We start from the raw sequence: 20,832 nt of genomic DNA, 5'->3' as shown, positions 1-20,832 counted from the left end.
TCAGAAGCTCAAGACTTCTTTGACTACGACTCCAGTATTGGTGTTGCCCACTAGTTTAGGATCTTACAGGGTGTATTGTGATGCATCTCGTATTGGGCTCGATACAGTATTGATGTAGGATGGTAGGGTGATTGTATACGCGTCACGTCAGTTGAAGGTTCACGAGAAGAATTACCCTGTTCATGACCTAGAGTTGGCATCCATTGTTCATGTGCTAAAGATTTGGAGGCATTACCTCTACGACATGTCGTGTGAGATGTTCACGGATCATCGGAGTCTATAGTATTTTTTCAAGGAAAATGATCTTAACTTGAGGCAGCGGAGGTGGTTAGAGCTGTTAAAAGACTATGATATCACCATTATGTATCATATTAAGAAGGCCATTGTGGTGGACGATGCCTTGAATAGAAAGGTTGTGAGTATGGGTAGCCTTCCATATATTCCAGTTGGGGAGAAGCGTCTAGCATCAGATGTTTAGGCTTTGGCCAATTAGTTCATGAGGTTAGATATTTTAGAGCCCAATCGCATTCTAGCTTGCACGGTCTCTCGATCTTCTTTGTATGAGCACATCAGAGAGTGTCAGTATAATGACCCCCATTGCTTGTCCTTAAGGACACGGTGCGACACAATGATACCAAGCAGGTTACCATTGGAGATGATGGGGTTTTGCGGATGCAGGGTCGGATTTGTGTGCCCAATGTGGATGGGCTTCATGAGTTGATTCTTGAGGAGGCCCGCAGTTCCCGGTATTCCATTCATCTAGGTGCCGCCAAGATGTATCAGGACTTGCGGCAACATTATTAGTAGAGGAGAATGAAGAAGGATATAGTTGCATATGTGACTCGGTGTCTAAATTGTCAGCAAGTAAAGTATGAGCATCAGAGGCCTGGTGGTTTGCTTCAGAGGCTGGAGATTCCTGAGTGGAAGTGGGAGCGTATTACCATGGGTTTTGTTGTTGGGCTCCCACGTACTCAATAGAAGTTCGACGCGATATGGGTCATTGTGGACAGGTTGACCAAGTCGGCACATTTCATTCTAGTAGCAGTTACCTATTCTTTAGAGCGGTTGGCCAGGATCTATATCTGAGAGATCATCCGTCTTCACGGTTCAGGATGCCTTGGAAAAGGTCAAGTTGATTCAGTATCGACTTCGTACAGCTCAGTCTAGGCAGAAGATTTATCTCGATTGGAGAGTTTGTGATGTTGCATTCATGGTTAGAGAGAGGGTATTGTTCCGGGTTTCACCCATGAAGGGTGTGATGAAGTTCGGAAAGAAGGGCAAGTTGAGCCCTGGATATATCGGACCCTTTGAGATTCTTGAGAGAGTGGGTGAGGTGGCCTACATGCTTTCTCTACCACCTAGCTCATAAGAAGTTCATCTGGTGTTCCATGTCTCCATGCTCCGGAAGTATCACGGTGATCCGTCCCATTTGTTAGATTTTAGCTCTGTCCGGTTGGACAAGGATTTGACTTATGAGAAGGAGCTGGTGGCTATTCTAGCCCGGCAGGTCTGGAAGTTGAGGTCCAAGAGTTATCCTTCAGTTCAAGTGCAGTGGAGTGGTCAACCGGTCGAGGCAGCTACATGGGAGTCCGAGTCTGACATACGGAGTAGATACCCACACTTTTTTACCAGTCTATGTACTTTTCTATGTCCATTCGAGGACAAACGTTTGTTTTAAGAGGTGGAAAAGGTGATGACCTAATAAGTCATTTTGAGATTTAGTCTTTATTCCTATGTTCCGAGACATCGATAAGCTTCGTTTAGCATTCTTCGATTTGCGTACGTAGTCCGAATCTTTTTTCGGGAAATGTTTATGTGAAAAATTTAAGAAAATGTGAACTTTTGTCTTTAAAATGACTTGAGTTGACTACGATCAATAGTTTTTGTAAACGGTCCCGGATCAGTGTTTAAACGGTCCCGGTGGGTCCGTATTCTGATTTGGAACTTGGGCGTATGCCCGGAATTGAATTCGAAAGTCCCTAACTTGGTTTGACTCATTTTGACGAAAACTAGCATTTTTGAAAGTTGAAGAATTACAAGGTTTGACCAAAAGTTGACTTCTTAGATAACAAGTTCAAATTTTGATGTAAAAATTTGGAATAGTTCTGTATTGCTATTTGAAACTTGTCTACAAAATTTGGTTCAATTTGGAATTGATTTGACATGATTCAGACACTTAACCGTGATTCTAGTGTTCTTGAGTTTCACTTCGAAAGTTCATTCATTTTAAGGGTTGATTCATAGATTTAGATGTTATTTTAGAAATTTGATTGCGCGAGAAAGTTTGTATGATGTTATTACACTTATGTGCATGTTTAGTTTGGAGCCCGAGGTGCTCGGGTGAGTTCCGGATAGGCTACAAATTGATTTTGGACTTTGGGAGATATCTGATGCCTTCATTGTTGCTGGTGTGATCTGCAGATCTCGAAATTGCGAGGTCTGGCTCGCAATTGTGAGCCTCGATTTTGCGAACAAGTGTTCTCTTTTGCGATCATGGGCTGGATTAGGGAGCCTCTCATTTGTGAGGAGAAAGTTCGCATTTGCGAACGTGCAGTTGCCATTTTTGCTAAGACAGAGTCGCATTTGCGACTCAATGTGTTCCTGGGTAACCTTCACGTTTGCGAAGGGATGGTCCGCATTTGCGATGACTGTTCTTCTGAGACAGGGTTCATAATTGCGACCCCGTTCTCGTATTTGCGATGTTTGCAATTGCGAACATGACATCGCAATAGCGATATCTGCAGTTGAGTAAAAGAGAAAAAAACGGGACTTAGCTCATTTCTCACATTTTCTCAACCCTAAACACCCTAGAGGCGCTTTTCCAAGAGACTTTTCTTCCTAAATTCATTGGTAAGTAACTTTAATCCATGTCTTTTCAATTACCCATTACATTTCATGAGATTTCAACATCAAATTTAGGATTTCAATGGTAGAAATTAGGAATTTGGGTAGAATTAGGGATTTTTATAAAATCGAGATTTAGACCTCGAATTGGAGTTGGATTTCGAAACATATCACATAACCGGGCTCGCGGAATGGGTAATCTGATTTTGGTTCGAATCTCGATTTTGACCAAGTGGGCACAGGGTTGACTTTTGTTGACTTTTTAAAAAATGATCTAAATTGAACCTTTTTCATTCATGGATAGTTTCTAAAGCTTATTTTAAATCATTTGGTCAATAATTAGCTAGATTTGGAGACTTTTTCGAAAGGCAAGGCCGAAGTTGAGCTTTGAGTTAATTGTGAGTGAGGTAAATGTTGGGTCTAACCTTGATTTGAGGGAATTAGGGACCCTTGGACTACATGTTGTGTGAATTATATGTGAAATAGTGCATATGCGAGGCGACGAGTGTATATGCGTCGTTACATTGATTGCTTCCCTATCCTTGTTGCTTCATAGTATATCTTGCTTCATGCCTTAATTTCTACATGCTTATTTGATTTCCATGTCATATTTGCTACTTTCCATTCAGTATTCCTTGTATTAAATTGTCCATTCCTTCCATAATTCCATGCCTATTTACTACTTGACACTATTGTTTTTCTTACATATCTAAATTGTCTTATGCCTTGTTTGTCTTATAGTTTCGTATCATTTGTTGCCTTCAATAATATAGTTTCATTTGTATGAATTGTTAATTGATAGATACCATTGAGTTGGTAAAGTTTAGACATCCGAGTTATTGTTCGAGACTCTCTGATTATCATGTTATTCTCCATTGCTCGTACATTTGTTCTCTTGCCGTAGAACTTCTTGTAAATCTTGGTTGTTGAATTGGTATTATTGATTGAAATTGTTTGGGGAGCGGGTTGCATGCCGCAACAGAAATTGAAAGATAATGAATTGAAATGACGGAATAAGGACGGATTATGATATTGATAGATGATGATATGGTGGGATCGGGTTGCGCGCCGCTACAGATTGTCTGTCACGACCCAAACCGATGGGCCGCGACAGGTGCCCAAATCCTACGTGTCGAACATCCTTAAGCATGCGTTTAAGTTATAGACGTGAATAACATATGTGAGGGAAATCTATCCAAAAGACATATGTACATATACATGCGGAATATAGTGGGCGAGCCGGCAAGGCTGCTATAGACAACTAAATACCCAAAACTGAAAGCCGACAAGGCCACTTATTATCCAACTATACATAATTGTCTACAGACCTCTAATAGAAATACAACTGTACAAAGACGGGATTGAGCCACATCATATATATATATATATATATATATATATATATATATATATATATATATATACACAAAGCATATCGTACCAAAATCAAAAACAACTCCGGATCAAGTGGAGCACGCCAACTCTCACTGATCAAGAATCCTAAAAAGGGGAACCGTCCGCTTGCCTATCTGCACCTGCGGGCATGAAACGCAGGCCCCGGGAAATAAGGCATCAGTACGAATAATGTACTGAGTATGTAAGGCATGAAAATTAGTACATAAAGAGCATAGATGAAACATGGAATAAAGAAATCCATCTGTAAGTCTGAATAACTTTATAATTTCTGAAACATTTATAATGTCATGCACGTGCATATAAATGTCTTGCCATGCATAGGTATAGGTGTACATAACATTATCAAGCCTCTGAGGGCATCCCACCATATCATCTCGGCCACTGTGGGCAATATCATCAACATATACCAACTGATCAGGTGGCGGTGCGTATATAACGCCATAACCTTTTTCCATATCCCATATACATATAATATACGAGTATATAACGCCATCTGGTCATGGGTCAATGTACATATATAAATTCATGAAATGCATAATAATTACGTTAATAAGAGTTTCTCAGAATGCCATAAAAATCAATATACCTTTCGGCTCAACTTTATCAAATAAATATTTTTCTGAGACCCATGAACAGAAGATATAATAATAATTCACATGGGGAATCAAGAATATAGACACCCCTAATATTTCTATGAATAGAGTCATTTATGAAAGTTGCGTATTTTTCTCATTTCATTTGTATCATTTGGACCATGCCAAAAGAAAGAAGGGATAGCCTTAACATACCTGGAGTAGGAGAAAATCTGTATGATATTCTTGGAAAAGGTTGCACCGTGCTCTTTTAGAACCGCAAAATTTTTACGTTGTTAAGCTTCTAATAATTCTTCATTGGATTTGGTTGAAGAAATCTCGTTGTTAATGTCTTTGTAGGAACTTAAATTATAAGAATTGCAAACGTTCTGTTATGAAGTAAAGTGTTGCTAAGTTCTGATATGATGTCTTTTGTATTCAAATAATAGAAATGAAAGGTTTTGTTCTTGCCACCTTACTTACAAGTCTTTGTATTTAAATCATAAGAAAAGAGGTGTCTTTGTTCTTGACATGTTACTTTCCACCTAACCAAAGATAACTAATAGTCATGTTCTCAAGAAGTGGCTTGCTGCCACCTTTATCCACTTATTAGGTAATTAGGTAATGTCTCATTACCCGGTAATTAACCAATTACCCGTATAATTAAGAATTGTCTCACATTACTTAAAATTCTACTCATTTTTAATATACTTTATATATCATACTATCACGGTCACTTGTTACTTTGTATGGTACTAGTCCATAAATATCGAGTATTATAGCTCGGATCGTATTTTATCCCCAAATCGACAACCTTTAACGAAACTCATTTTCTTTAATTCGTGTCTCCTTTACCCTTCATGGCACTTACTTATCGCTTGTTATAAATAGCATAAATACGTTAACCTCAAAATAATCTTATCCCCGAGTCTACGTCGATTAACTGAAGGCGAAACTTTAACATACGAAAACGCGAGATGTAACATCCTTTACCCCTTAGAAACATTCGTCCTCGAATGTTTAACTTCCCGGGATCTATATAACTTTGGCAAAGTTGCCTTCGTAACAATACTACTACCAACTCTTCCTGTAGAACTCAATAATTCAACGCCACATAGGACCACAATCATCAATAACGACAATGGCCTTACACGACCAATGACAATAACTAACACAAGAATCCATACACGTACCTTAAGGTTGTGATGTCTCAGTCGAACCCTTCTCTGGAGGAGAAATTAAGTAGGATATCTAGACTTCATGTCTTCCTTGGCCCCCAAGTCATTTCTTCCACATTGTTGTTTCTCCAAAGTACTTTTACCGAAGCTATGTCTTTAGTTCTCAATCTTCGAACCTGTCTGTCTAATATGGCAATGGGAGTTTCTTCATATGATAGCTACACTGTGACCTGAACGTCATCAACTGACATGATTCTGGAAGGATCTCCGATACATTTACGGAGCATAGACACATGAAAGACTGGATGTACAGATTCCAAGTCCGAAGGCAAGTCCAACTCATATGCTACCTGGCCCACCTTGCGTATGACCCTATATGGTCCAATGTACCGAGGGCTAAGTTTTCCTTTCTTACCGAACCTCATGACACCTTTCATTGGTGATACCTTTAGGAATACCTAGTCATTAATCTAAAACTCCAAGTCTCGCCGTCAATTATCTGCATAAGACTTCTGACGGCTTTGAGCTGTTAATAGCCTTTCCTGTATAAGCTTAATTTTCTCGATTGCCTGTTGTACCAATTCTGGTCGAACCGCCCTATAGGCGACCTACACTTCTGCCCGTAAAGAGCTTCGTATGGAGCTATCTGAATACTGGAATGGTAGTTATTATTATATGCGAACTCAATAAGCAGCAGATGATCATCCCAGCTACCCTTGAAGTCTATCACACAAGCTCATAACATATCCTCAAGTGTCTGAATAGTACATTCAGCTTGTCAGTCTGTCTGAGGATGAAATGACGTACTAAGACTTACCTGAGTCCCTAATCCTGTAAATTGAGCTCCTCGATCCGAGATAATAGAGACAGGGATACCATGCAGTCGTACTATCTCCTTAATATAAAGCCTTGCATAATCCTCTGCGGAATATGTAGTCCTAACGGGTAGAAAATGGGCTAATTTTGTAAGCCTATCAACAATTACCCATATAGAATCGAATTTACGCTGGGTACGAGGTAAGCCTACGATGAAATCCATATTAATTACTTCCCATTTCCAAGTCGGAATCTCCATAGCCTGCAATAATCCACCGGCTTTTGATGCTCAATTTTAACCCGCTGCCAGTTAGGGCACTGAGCAACAAACTCCACTATATCCTTTTTTTCATTCCGTCCCACCAATATACCTCCTTGATATCATGATACATCTTTGTTGCTCCTGGATGGATAGAATAACGAGAATAGTGAGTTTCTCCCATAACCGGCTGACGCAGCCCTGCAACATTAGGAACACATAATTGTCCTTGATATCTGAGGACCCCATCTTCTGTAATCTCAAACAGTGTCTTCTCCTTCTGAGGGGTGGTATCCCTATAATGAACCAACACAGGATCCTCGTACTGGCATTCCTTCACTTCAGTTACTAACAAGGATGTTGTCGTATCCTAAATAGTAATTCCAATATCACCTAAGTCTAGTAATCGAACTCCAAGACTAGTTAGCTGATGAATCTCATGGGCTATTCCCCTTTTCTTTGGCTATAAATATGACAGGCTACCCATAGATCTACGACTGAGGGCATCGGCTACCACGTTCGCCTTCCCCGGATGGTATAAAATATCAACGTCATAATCTTTAAGTAGCTCCAACCACCTCCTTTGACGTAAATTCAATTCCTTTTGCTTGAAGATATACTGGAGGCTCTTATGATCCGTATAGATATCAACATGAATGCCATACAAGTAGTGCCTCTACATCTTTAGTGCATGAATCACTGCGGCTAACTCTAAATCGTGGATCGGGTAATTCTTCTCGTACTTTCCCAGTTGTCTAGAAGCATAAGCTACAACCTTACCATGCTGCATCAGTACACAACCTAACCCAACGCCTGAGGCATCACAATAGATAATATAACCATCGGTCTCTTCTGGGAGCGTTAGAACCGGTGCTGAAGTTAATCTGTCCTTCAATGCCTGGAAACTCCGTTCGCAAGCATCAGTCCACTGAAACTTAGCTCCCTTTTGAGTCAACTTACATGGGTATTCTAATCTTTTACAATTCATGAAATTCCTCCCTTTAAAGGCCAAAACTTCATCCTTTATCTATCACAATTACGCCCTTATTCCACTACCAGGGCAGCATTCCATCTCTTCTAAATGCTACTGGTCTTAGACTCCTTTGAGTTCACTCAGGCTATACTTAGCTTTCTATGACTTAGAGAAACCATCAGCTCTCTTATTTTCCTGGGCTTAATCCCAAGGACTTATCCATTCCCGTCACCTTCTCACTCACCTTTTCTTATCCTTATTCCTGTCTTCCTAAAACCTTGTCGCTCTACCATACTTTAGTTTGCGATACATATATCTATTTATACTTATTCGCAACCTTCCTTCAACTTGTTTGCACCATAGATTTTCTTATGTTATTCTAGAACATCAAGCGAGACATCACGTCGTCACACTACTTTGGTCAAAGGTGCTAAAAGAGAAGAAAATCCCTTTACAAGTTTCCTGTAATAACCTGCCAAACCGAGAAAGCTACGAACCTCTGTCGGTATCTTGGGTCTAGGTCAAGTCTTTACTTCCTCAATCTTTTGTGTATTAACCGGAATACCTTCACTTGAAATTGTATGCCCAAGAAAAGCTACAAAATTCACATTTAGAGAATTTTGTATACAACTTCCCTTTTTGTAGAACTTTGAGCACAATATGCAAATGATCTGCGTGCTCAGTCTCTTAATGAGAGTACAACAATATATCATCAAATAATACAATTACGAATAGATCTAGAAAGGGTCTGAATACTCGGTTTATCAAGTCCATGAATACTGCTGGGGCATTAGTCAAACTGAATGACATGATACGAAACTCAAGTGCCCATATCTGGTCCTGAATGTTATCTACGGGATATCTTTCTCCTTATCCCTTACCTGAGGGTACCCGGACGTAACGTCTATCTTTGAGAAATACTTGGCACCTTGCAATTGACCAAATAAATCATCAATCCTCGGGAGGGGGTACTTATTCTTGATTGTTACCTTATTCAACTATCTATAATCAATATGCATCCGCAAGGAACCATCTTTGATCTACACTTGATGTTAGCATAACAAAAAGCCAACCAATTCATACCCATTATAATATCAAGTTCTACCCAACCGAACACCACGTACCTTATCCTTGTTTATTATCAAATCGATCACGGGCCGTTACAGGCGACATCCATATATATAGGTAACAATATTAAGACTTAACTCGCATAACTAATTTAGAAAAAGGTTTATATACATAGGGGTCGACAAGGCCGTAGACATATCATACCCAAAACTATATACAGGATACTGTATGCAAAACCTCTAAGTAGACATAACCATAATATATACAAGTCGGGATGGGGCTCCCTACGTCCTCATAAAGCAACCTAACACATTCAGAACCCTGACTTGGTAATACTCCAGGAAGAGGTGGAACTCACCAAACAAAAACTGACATCTGGAGGAAGTTTACAGTAGAGGGTCCTTGCCTCATCCTATATGAGAACCTCGATCAGACACACTTCGAAGCGGAAGCTTTGTATCCTTATCAGTTACCTTCCTCCTCTTGGCCCGACTACTATCCTCTTCCTCTACATATCCCATAACATACAATGACAAATCTTGATTGACAAACTCTCAAGATTGTGGACTATCTGGAACCTCAGAAGAGCTGGTGTCGGCAAATACCTTGACATAGTTTTAAGCCTGAGGGGAAACCGGTTGTGCCAATCCATGCACCACTCCCCTTATACCCTGATCAATGGGTCTTTATAATGAAACTAAGGGACTTGGTGAGGTCGGAACTCCCCTCACCTCATCTGCTGCCGGCGAAATTGAAACTACTCGAATGAATGACTCATATGAATCATCGGATGGATCCTCCTCGATAGAATCCATGATCTCCGATGAATCTGACTCCATAGTGTAACTTATATCTCCTTCTAACACCTTCGTAGCCTTCTGACCCGTGCTAGCGGCTATAGTCTTCGGAAGCATGGCTGAAAACATATCATTAGGAACATAAATTCTTATATCGCACGATCTAAGATAAGAAAGAGAGGATAACATCCTATATGTCGTGTAGCCTCTTATCTATAAGTGTGGTGCACAACACACCCATAAACAAGACTCTACTAGACACGGTCTGTAGACAACCCAAGGACAGAACTGCTCTGATACCACTTTTGTCATGACCCAAACCGATGGGCCGCGACGGGTGCCCGAATCCTACGTGTCGAACATCCTTAAGCATGCATTTAAGTTATAGACGTGAATAGCATACGTAAGGGAAATCTATCCAAAAGACATATGTACATATACATGCAGAATATAGTGGGAGAGCCGGCAAGGCTGCTATAGACAACTAAATACCCAAAACTGAAAGCCGACAAGGCCACATATTATCCAACTATACATAACTGTCTACAGACCTCTAATAGAAATACAACTGTACAAAGACGGGACTGATCCACGTCATACCCATATATATATATATATATATATATATATATATATATATATATATATATATATATATATAAAAGCAAATCTTTCAATTTCAAAAGCAGCTCCAGAGCAAGTGGAGCACACCAACTCTCGCTGATCAAAGATCCTAAAAAGGGTAACCGTCAGCTTGCCTATCTGTACCTGCGGGCATGAAACGCAGGCCCCGAGAAATAGGGTGTCAGTACGAATAATTTACTGAGTATATAAAGTATGAAAATCAGTACATAAAAGACATAGATGAAACATGGAATAAAAAAATTCATCTCTAAGTCTGAATAACTTTGTAATTTCTGAAACATTTATAATGTCATACACGTGCATATAAATGTCGTGTCATGCATAGATATAGGTGTACATAATATCATCAAGCCTCTGAGGGCATCCCATCATATCGTCTCGGCCACTGTGGGCAACATCATCAACATATACCGACTGATCAGGTGGTGGTGCGTATATAACGCCATAATCTTTTTCCATATCCCATATACATATAATATACGCGTATATAACGCCATCTGGTCATGGGTCAATGTACATGTATAAATGCATGAAATGCATAATAATTACGTTAATAAGAGTTTCTCGGAATGTCATAAAAATCAATATACCTTTCGACTCAACTTTATCAAATAAGTATTTTTCTGAGACTCATGAACAGAAGATATAATAATAATTCACATGGGGAATCAAGAATATAGACACCCCTAGTATTTCTATGAATAGAGTCATTTATAAAAGTTGCGTATTTTGCTCGTTTTATTTGTATCATTTGGACCATGCCAAAAGAAAGAAGGGATAGCCTTAACATACCTGGAGTAGGGAAAAATTCGTATGATATTCTTGGAAAAGGTTGCACCGTACTCTTTTAGAATCGCAAAATTTTTACGTTGTTAAGCTTCTAATAATTCTTCGTTGGATTTGGTTGAAAAAATATCGTTGTTAATGTCTTTGTAGGAACTTGAATTGTAAGAATTGCTAACGTTCTGTTATGAAGTAAAGTGTTGCTAAGTTCTGACATGAAGTCTTTTGTATTCAAATAATAGAAATGAAAGGTTTTGTACTTACCACCTTACTTACAAGTCTTTGTATTTAAATCATAAGAAAAGAGGTGTCTTTGTTCTTGACATGTTACTTGCCACCTAACCAAAGATAACTAATAGTCATGTTCTCAAGAAGTGGCTTGCTGCCATTTTTTTTTTTTGAGGGGGGGGGGAGGGGAGGTGTTTTAATCTTTATCTTATAATTTATTAATTAACTAAGTAATGTCCCGTTACCCGATAATTAACTAATTACCCGCATAATTAAGAATTATCTCACATTACTTAAAGTTTTACTCATTTTTAATATACCTTATACATCATACTATCACGGTCACTTGGTACCTTGTATGGTACTAGTCCATAAATATCGAGTATTATAGCTCGGATCGTATTTTATCCCCAAATCGGCAACCTTTAACGAAACTCGTTTTCTTTAATTCGTGTCTCCTTTACCCTTCATGGCACTTACGTATCGCTTGTTATAAATAGCATAAATACGTTAACATCAAGATAATCTCATCCCCGAGTCTACGTCGATTAACTGAAGGCGAAACTTTAACATACGAAAATGCGAGATGTAACATTATCTAAAATTGATATTGTGGGATCGGGTTGCACGCCGCAACATATTGATTAAAATAATATTTGTTTGTGACTGTTAGATTGGCCTCGGTAATCTAGAAGAGCTTATATGACTGGTTATTCTGGACTCTCTGTTAGTTGGATTTGAGTTTGTTGTTATGGATTAACTGCTTATTATTATTATTATTATTATTATTATTATTATTATTATTATTATTATTATTATTATTATTATTATTATTATTATTATTATTATTATTATTGTTGTTGTTGTTGTTGTTGTTGTTGTTGTTGTTGTTGTTGTTGTTGTTGTTGTTGTTGTTGTTGTTGTTGTTGTTGTCGAGGTTAGGCTCGACACTTACAAAGTACATGGGAGTCGGTTGTACTCATACTACACTCTTCACTTCTTGTAAAGATACCAGAGTTGGTCCCAGCGGCGTACAGTAGACTTGCTCGGATCCAGCTATTTAGAGGAGACTTGAGGTATACCTGCACGGCGTCCGCGACCCTAAAATCCCCCTTCTACTTCTTTTAGCTGTTTATTTTGATTCAGACAGTTATGTTTAATTTAGACTATTATCTGTAGTATATTAGACCGATTTGATCACGCCCAACTATGCCTTATAAAAAGGACTAAGCGGTCGTTGCAAATATAATCCAGTTTACAAGTCCGGAGTCGAATCCCACAGAGAACTAAGACTTAGCTACAACTGTTCAATATTGCTAAGAAATACAAGTCCAAATAATTTTTTAATTATAGAGATTATGATATTTATTTATAACTAATTAACTAACACTATTATAAATCAGTAAAATTATCAACTAACAAGGATGAAATTTGAGACAAGACTAAGGAGGTCTAGAGTTATGATTTCCTCAATTGTCGGAATCCTTCCCGCTATGCCTTCTATAATTTCGCCTAAGTTTTCTCTACCGATCATGAGCGCTCTGAGTGTCGTAACTCTCTCTCGAGTAATTACCACAATTTACTAGATATATTCTCCCGAATTACGCTAGCTGGCATTAAGTACGACTCACTCGGATCGCACCAAGGTTTCGTTATCCCTAATCCCACCTTTAAACCCTCTGTATTGATCCCTCATATACGTTAGGAGTGATGTTGTTCAACAACTACCTAAATATGAACTCTCTCCCGAGTAATACATACTAAATAGGCACAGTCGATTGAGAGCTCTTCAACCAACCACAATATAAACGTAGTTGAACAAATAGAGAAATCCAACGGCTCAATTATATAAAACCATAACAAGAATTTATCCTACAAAAGGTTCTATTAAAATTCTAGATAACAAATTAGCTATTCATAATAGTATGCATAACTACAATACTAGAATTCATAACCAATAATGTAAATACGAAGAAGGAAGTGAAAACCTCGTAGAAGAATTCTCCGCCTTGCTCCTAGTGTATTCTTGTCTCCTTAGGTCGAATCTCCGGTCTAATGTCGATCTAAAAAATGGTGTTTAATGACTATTTATATGTGTAGGGAAAAGTTCTAGACGAAATAACCCAGTCCAAAACCAAAAAGGAGACAAAATAGGCTTTAAAATCCGAAACACATCTCGCCTAGTGAGCTCAAACGCGAGCTCCACCTCGATTTATCCCTGGCGTCGCGAGCTCTAACGCGAGGAGATAATCTCGCGTCGCCTGCTTCTCTGCTTCAATTCAAATTATGATTTCTTCTGCCTAACTTTCCAATTCTCATTCTTGTTTTCTTCTTTTTCCTTTGCAATTATTTCTTTGTCTCTCTAATCATTGTCTACTTATGTCAGTATAATATTTCCAATCAATAAATGATCATGAACTATTCTTGTAGAGTATAAAATATACATAAACTTATTAGTTCGCTCCCAATTTTATTTTTAAAGTATCTACACATAAAATAAATCCAATTAAACACAAATACAATATAGTTTAGCATTAAAGCACAAAATTTGTCACGACCCAAAATCCCAACCTATCGTGATAGTGCCTATCTCGATACTAGGCAAGCCGATAATCTCGATAAACTACAATTTCTCTTAAGTTTGAAAATACAATAATGTAATACAATACAAAATCTCACAAATACTGACATGAACACTCCCCAAAACATGGTGTCACTGAGTACATGAGCATCTAATATGAATACAAGTTTGGAAAATATGGTCTATAATAGTCTGAGACCAAATACAATAAATAAGGAGATAGAGAAGGAGAGATAAGGTCTGTGAAACACGGCAACTACCTCAAAATCTCCCGAAAATCAAATGCGCAAAATAATCAGCACCCGCTATATCCGGGAACACCTGAATCTGCACACGAAATGAAGGGTGTAGTATGAGTACAACCAAATTAGCAAGTAACAATAATAACTAAGGAACTGAAGATAATGACGAGCTACACAGTTATAGTTCTCTTTCAGTAATTCCAGCAAAGAATAGACATGCTTTCAAATCCGGCAGTTTAAGTCAAATCAATTTTTATACAGTTTAAATTTATGTAATCCGGATATAAAATCTTTCAGAGATTTCACAACAATGACAGATAACAACCAAGTGCAATAACAAATGCAAAGCAAGTACAACCTCTCAGGCAACATTCACTCAACTCATCACCACAACTCTACCACTCGGCTCGCATCCCTCAGCACTCACACTCAATGGGTACCCGTGCTCACTGGGGGTGTACAGACTCCGGAGGGGCTCCTACAGCCCAAGCGCCATAATCCGCACGGACAACTCACGTGCTGCATGGACAACTCACGTGCTATAATATCCTGACCTCACCGACAGGCCTTACTCAGTCTTCAACCTCTCTAGTCTCTCCGGCTCTCAGAAATCACAAAGATCAGCCCAAACAAAGATAACATAGTGTATCAACAAATATCAAGAAAGACTGAGGTATAATACACAAGAAAAATCATGACTGAGTACAAGACAGCAATTAGCAAATAATTCAACAAGTACATGACCTCTGCGGGTCCCAACAGTACTATAACATAGCCTAAGCATGATTTCTAACATGATTTAGAGTCAAATTTCTTCAACACATAGAGAGCATATAGCTAACAATAAATTATTTAACTATACAGTTTTCACGGGACGGACCAAGTCACAATCCCCTCAGTGCATGCCCACACGCCCGTCACCTAGCATGTGCGTCACCTCCAAAATAATCATATGACACAAAATTCCGGGGTTTCATACCCTCAGGACCAGATTTATAACTGTTACTTACCTCAAGCCGTGAAATTCTTATTCTGCAATGTCCTTTCCTCGTGAATTGGCCTCCAAACGCCTCGAATCTAGCCATAAATAATTCGTTTCAGTCAATAAAATTCATTGGATTTACACCTCAACTTAACCCTCAAATCTACAAATTTTATTTTCAAATTTCTAAGTTCCAATATCCGATTTACACCTCAAAATCATGTAATCTAGTCGAATTATTCAATGATAATTCAATATTATGGAGTAGAAATGATCACAAGGGACTTACCTCAAGTTTTCCTTGAAAATCTATCAAACATTGCCTCTCCTCAAGCTCCAATTCGTCAAACATGGCGAATGGGACGAAGTCCCTATTTTATAATTATGCCCAGACAGCCTTGGTTTTGCCTCGATCTTGGCCTTCGATCGAGGTACTCGATCCTGGGTCTCGATTCTGGGCCTCGATCCTGTCCCTCGATCCTGGCCCTCGATCATGTCTTCAATCCTGATCTTCGACCCTGTCTTCGATCGTGGCCCTCGACCCTGGCCCTCGATCATGTCTTCGACCCTGCCTTCGATCGTGGCTCTCGACCCTGGGCTCGATCGTGGCTTGATTCTGGGTTCGATTTTTGGGCTCGAATCTGGGCTCGATTTCTGGGCTTGAATCTGGCAGAAGAAATTTCCAACGGAAGGAAATTACAGCAGCTATTGTAGTTCAATTTTTGATCCGTTAACCATCCGAAACTCACCCGAGGCCCTCGGGACCTCAACCAAATATATAAACAAGTCCTAAAATATCATACAAACTTAGTCGAATCCTCAAATCACCTCAAACAACACTAAAACCATGAATTACGCCCCAATTCAAGCCTATTGAACTTTGAAACTTTTTATTTCTACAAATAACGCCGAAACCTATCAAATCACGTCTGATTGACCTTAAATTTTGCACACAAGTCATAAATGATATAACAGACCTATTAAAATTTTCAGAATCGGATTTCGACCCCGATATCAAAAAGTCAACCCTCCGGTCAAACTTCCCAAAAATTCAACTTTCGGCATTTCAAGCCTAATTCCTCTACGGACCTCCAAAAAAATTTTCGGACACGCTCCTAAGTCCAAAATCACCATACGGAACTATTGAAATTATTAAAATTCAAATCCGAGGTCGTTTACATATAGGTCCATATCCGGTCCACTTTTCTAACTTAATTTTTCAATTATGAGACTAAGAATCTCATTTCACTCTGAATTCCTTCCGGACCCGAACCAACTAGCCCGATAAGTCATAAATCAATTGCAAGGAATAAATTCAGCAGTAAATGGGGGAACGATGTTATAATATTCAAAACGACCGGCCGGGTCCTTACAAAAATATAAGGTAAGTAATGCACTAAAAATATATAATTATAGCCAAACATCACTCATGTATTCGTGACACCAGTTCCGGAATTTGTATTAGAATTTCATCACTTATTAGCTTATTTACTTATTGCAGACTATTCGGTTTCATTCTTGTCATTTAATTGAAAATTATTAAAAATGGTTAATAGATATAGCTAACGTTGGCTTGCCTGGCAAGTAAAATATTATGCGCCATCACAGTCCCGAATGTGGGAATTCCGGATCGTAACAATTAATCGGAACAAAACTTACCAAAACTTAGGATTAGATATATCTCATATAATAGGTGAGACTATAATCCCACGGGATAATATTGTCTATCCCGGTATTGAACCAAGCGACTCCTAAGGGGTCGTTTGGTTTAGTTCCAGGATACCCCCATAAGACTATAATTTTGGGATATCACATGATATTATCTATATCATCTACTATATGGGATATCTAATACACTATTTTGGTATAAAATTTATATTGGTATTAGCTAATACTCATAATCGAATATGGGAGAACTATAATTTTTAATTTTATAACAAAATTAATATCCTTATCTTGGTAAACAAACGATCCCTAAGGGTATAATTGATTCCAAGTATTAAAGTAAATAACTCATGTATAGAAATAGGTACTGGGTTATACAAAGTTTGATTGTTATTTTAAATTTGGAAAAACTAATACTAGTATATTTTTATACACCAATTGATACATTATATTTTATCACACCACCAACATGAAACAACTTATTCAAATTTGGTATAACTAATAATTAATATATTTTTTTATAATAATATATCAGTCTAAGCATGTAATATGATGCATGCTTTCTCAATAAACAAGCCCAATGTATGTGAAAGTGTATCCAAAACATATATCTAATGATATGCATCAATTGGCATTTATATGGAATGCACAAAAGTCAACAAATGCATATGCATGATACTTTATCATACCACTAATATGGAATAACTTATTCCTTTTAACTTAGAAAGGAATAAAGCATCCACAATGAAAAATAAACCTTTTGTGCTTTACGTAGAAGCCTACAAAGATCAAGCAATCAAAGGTATAATTGCAAACTCATTATTTTTTTAAGTTTAAAAATTGATAAATAATTTAAACGATATCTTATATATTCAATTTTAGTGCAATAAATCAAACATCCAATAAAAATAATCTTTACGTTACTAATCCATCATTGCATTATGATTCCAGTATAACTTGTCTTTGAACCAAATATCAGCTAAGAGTTTTAGGACAAGGAAAGTAAGATTAAATATATGGGTTGCAAGTTTAGCTAGGAAGAATAATACAGTGACGAGATTAAGACGAAATTCTTATGCCAACATAAAAACAATTCAGATATCTAGGATGGATTTCAAGAAAATTGTACAATGATGAACAGTTAGACCTAAATTTTCAATAGGATGCTTGGAAGGAGAAACATGCTATCATAAACGGCTCAACGGATCTTATGGCATAATGTGACACCATATTGAGAGACCCTTATATTTTATACAATTTGTACAAGGTGAAAATTATTTTGATACCCCAACTTTGCCTTAAAAATTAAGCTCCTCCTTCAATATTAAATAATAGACATTTTGCTCCTCTTATTATGTGCATTGTTTATTTTACCCTTGATATTTTCAATTCATCCTCGATGCATTTTTTTAATATATTATATAAGATATATTTTATCTTTAGTTAAGCATTTTACCAATTTAATTATCTTACTATAAATTTTATAATTAAAGCTCAGTAAAGTATAACTAGAATAGTACTTCTATGAATTTGTAACAAAATTTATTCTTACTCTTTTTTATTATTAATTTAAATATTAATATATATATATATATATATATATATATATATATATATATATATATATCATTAAATTTTTTTTTATATTACTGCACTAACTTTTATTTGATTGATATTAATAAGATATTTTATTCTTATATATTTAATTTTACCCATTTCTTTCAGTATTCAATTTCAATAAATTATATATGATTGATTATCACTTTTCACTTTTTTTCTTAATTTGTTTTTAAAAAAATACTTTCACTATAGATAAATACATAACATAGATTAAAAATTATATTTGACACGCTGATAAGATCGATATGTATTTTAAAAATATAATTAAATTTGAAGGAGCAGATTGTCTATTGCTTAATGTTGGACGAGGAGTTTGATTTTTAAGTTGAATGGTTTTCACCCAATTTGTATACTAACAAAGAGATTTGCTTTCTAAGCAGCAAATTAATCATTTAAGACAAAAATAGCCAATTTAAAAAGAAAAATACAGAAGAAGAGCACAAAGAGTAAAGTGGTGAATTATCGGATGTTGAGGTCCGGAACACAAAGTAAAAATTTTAATTTGGCTATCATCATAACAAGTGAATGTACATAACATAATAGCTTAAGAGTTTTCATGAGCATTGACAGTGTCAAAAATATTTACACCTTCTGATCAATTTAAACGATAATTTTAGTTCATCTGCTAAGCAACACTCATTGATGAATATTTAAAATAAATTATAAATAACCTAATATAATACGTTGAATTACACTAAAAGGAAACTGGTAGCATGTGCATTAATGTTTTTGCGTTCATTCAGTTTCAGAAGAAATTCATTATATTGTCGACAGATATAACTTAATATAAAAGGAATAAAATTAAAATTGAAGAGTGAAACAAATATACTAATTAATGAGTGAAGACAATTATCATGATTTATGAACTTATTGGTATAAAATAACCTCAATCAACTACTGTAGCACTTTTATTTATGATAATTATTTACATAAATTATATTGTATATAATAGTAATAATAAGTAAATTTGGGGCCTTCAAATTTTAGGGGCCTAAGGCAACCGCCTCACTGGCCTAGCCTTAGAGTCGCCCCTGTATGCATGATAGAAGGATACCTACCAAAGTGAAAGACAAGTTCTATAGAACAGTTATAAAGCCGACAATATTATATGTGTGTGCTGGCCTTATAACGTCCAACATATCCATATGACGGGTGTAATAGAGATGTGAATGCTAAAATAGATGTACATTCATACAATATTAGACCAAAATAAAAATACCATATTTGAAGGTGCTTGTAGTACACATAAAAGATAAAATGAGAGAATGACGCTTAAGATGGTTTGGACATGTCCTACGTCGACCTCTAAGTGTATCGATCCAAAGGTGTGCAACCATGGTGAATGTAATTGTCATTCAAGAAAAAAGACAAAATAGACCTAAAATCACATGAAAAAAAATGTCCTGCTAATCAATAAAGACATTGTTAAAGCAGAGTAGAATGAAAGAAAATACAATCTACGTAGTACGATTCACTTTAAGATCAACTTTTGGTACTGAGTCTTTTATTATTAAAAATAGAGAACCTCTGCCGCTAAGAAATATAATAATAATAATAATAATAATTTGTACCTCTAAATTAGAAATTCACAAGCTTTCTTGCAAACTGGAGGAAAAACTCAATTTGACGGCTGTGGGATTTGAACCCACGCCCTTTCGGACCAGAGCCTAAATCTGGCGCCTTAGACCACTCGGCCAAACCGTCGAATTGTTAGTTGTGTGCTGCTTTTTTTCTAAGGTACGAAGGTGTCATTAGTATTAAGAAATCACAAAGAAACATCAAGTAAGTATATTATACCTTGTCCGATATTGCACAAGGTTGATAAAGTCGAAATAATTTGGTGTGAATTATTCTCCAAGTGGTTTATGTCAATAAAATGTACTCCAGACTCAAAGTACGAAAAGATATCTACAACTTCTGCCATAAGACAGAACCCCAACTTAAAGTAGCTAGATAGGCAACTTTGAAGCATAACGAACCTACATGATAGGTCTCATTCTATCATTCCTAGTGAATTGTATTTGTCACGACCCAAAATTCAAAAAAAAGTTGTGATGGTTTCGGACAACACTGTCAGACAAGCCAACTATAATCAATTAACTTAATTACCCATTTTAGTATTTTTGAAATAAAAATTTCTTTAATAAAATTATAGAGATAAAA

General features: G+C 36.9%; 1 non-coding gene across 1 annotated transcript; it reads right to left on the bottom strand.

The window, feature by feature from the left end:
- Window positions 1–20,293: 20,293 nt before the first annotated feature.
- TRNAL-UAG (transfer RNA leucine (anticodon UAG)) lies at window positions 20,294–20,373 on the bottom strand. The gene has a single exon. It is a non-coding gene; the product is annotated as a tRNA-Leu (tRNA).
- Between the last annotated feature and the right edge of the window lie 459 nt (window positions 20,374–20,832).

Source organism: Nicotiana tabacum, chromosome 9 (genome assembly GCF_000715075.1).
Source record: "Nicotiana tabacum cultivar K326 chromosome 9, ASM71507v2, whole genome shotgun sequence".
Taxonomy (NCBI): domain Eukaryota; kingdom Viridiplantae; phylum Streptophyta; class Magnoliopsida; order Solanales; family Solanaceae; genus Nicotiana; species Nicotiana tabacum.
Note: the sequence above shows the minus strand (reverse complement) of the source record. Positions and strands in the feature narration are given on the sequence as shown.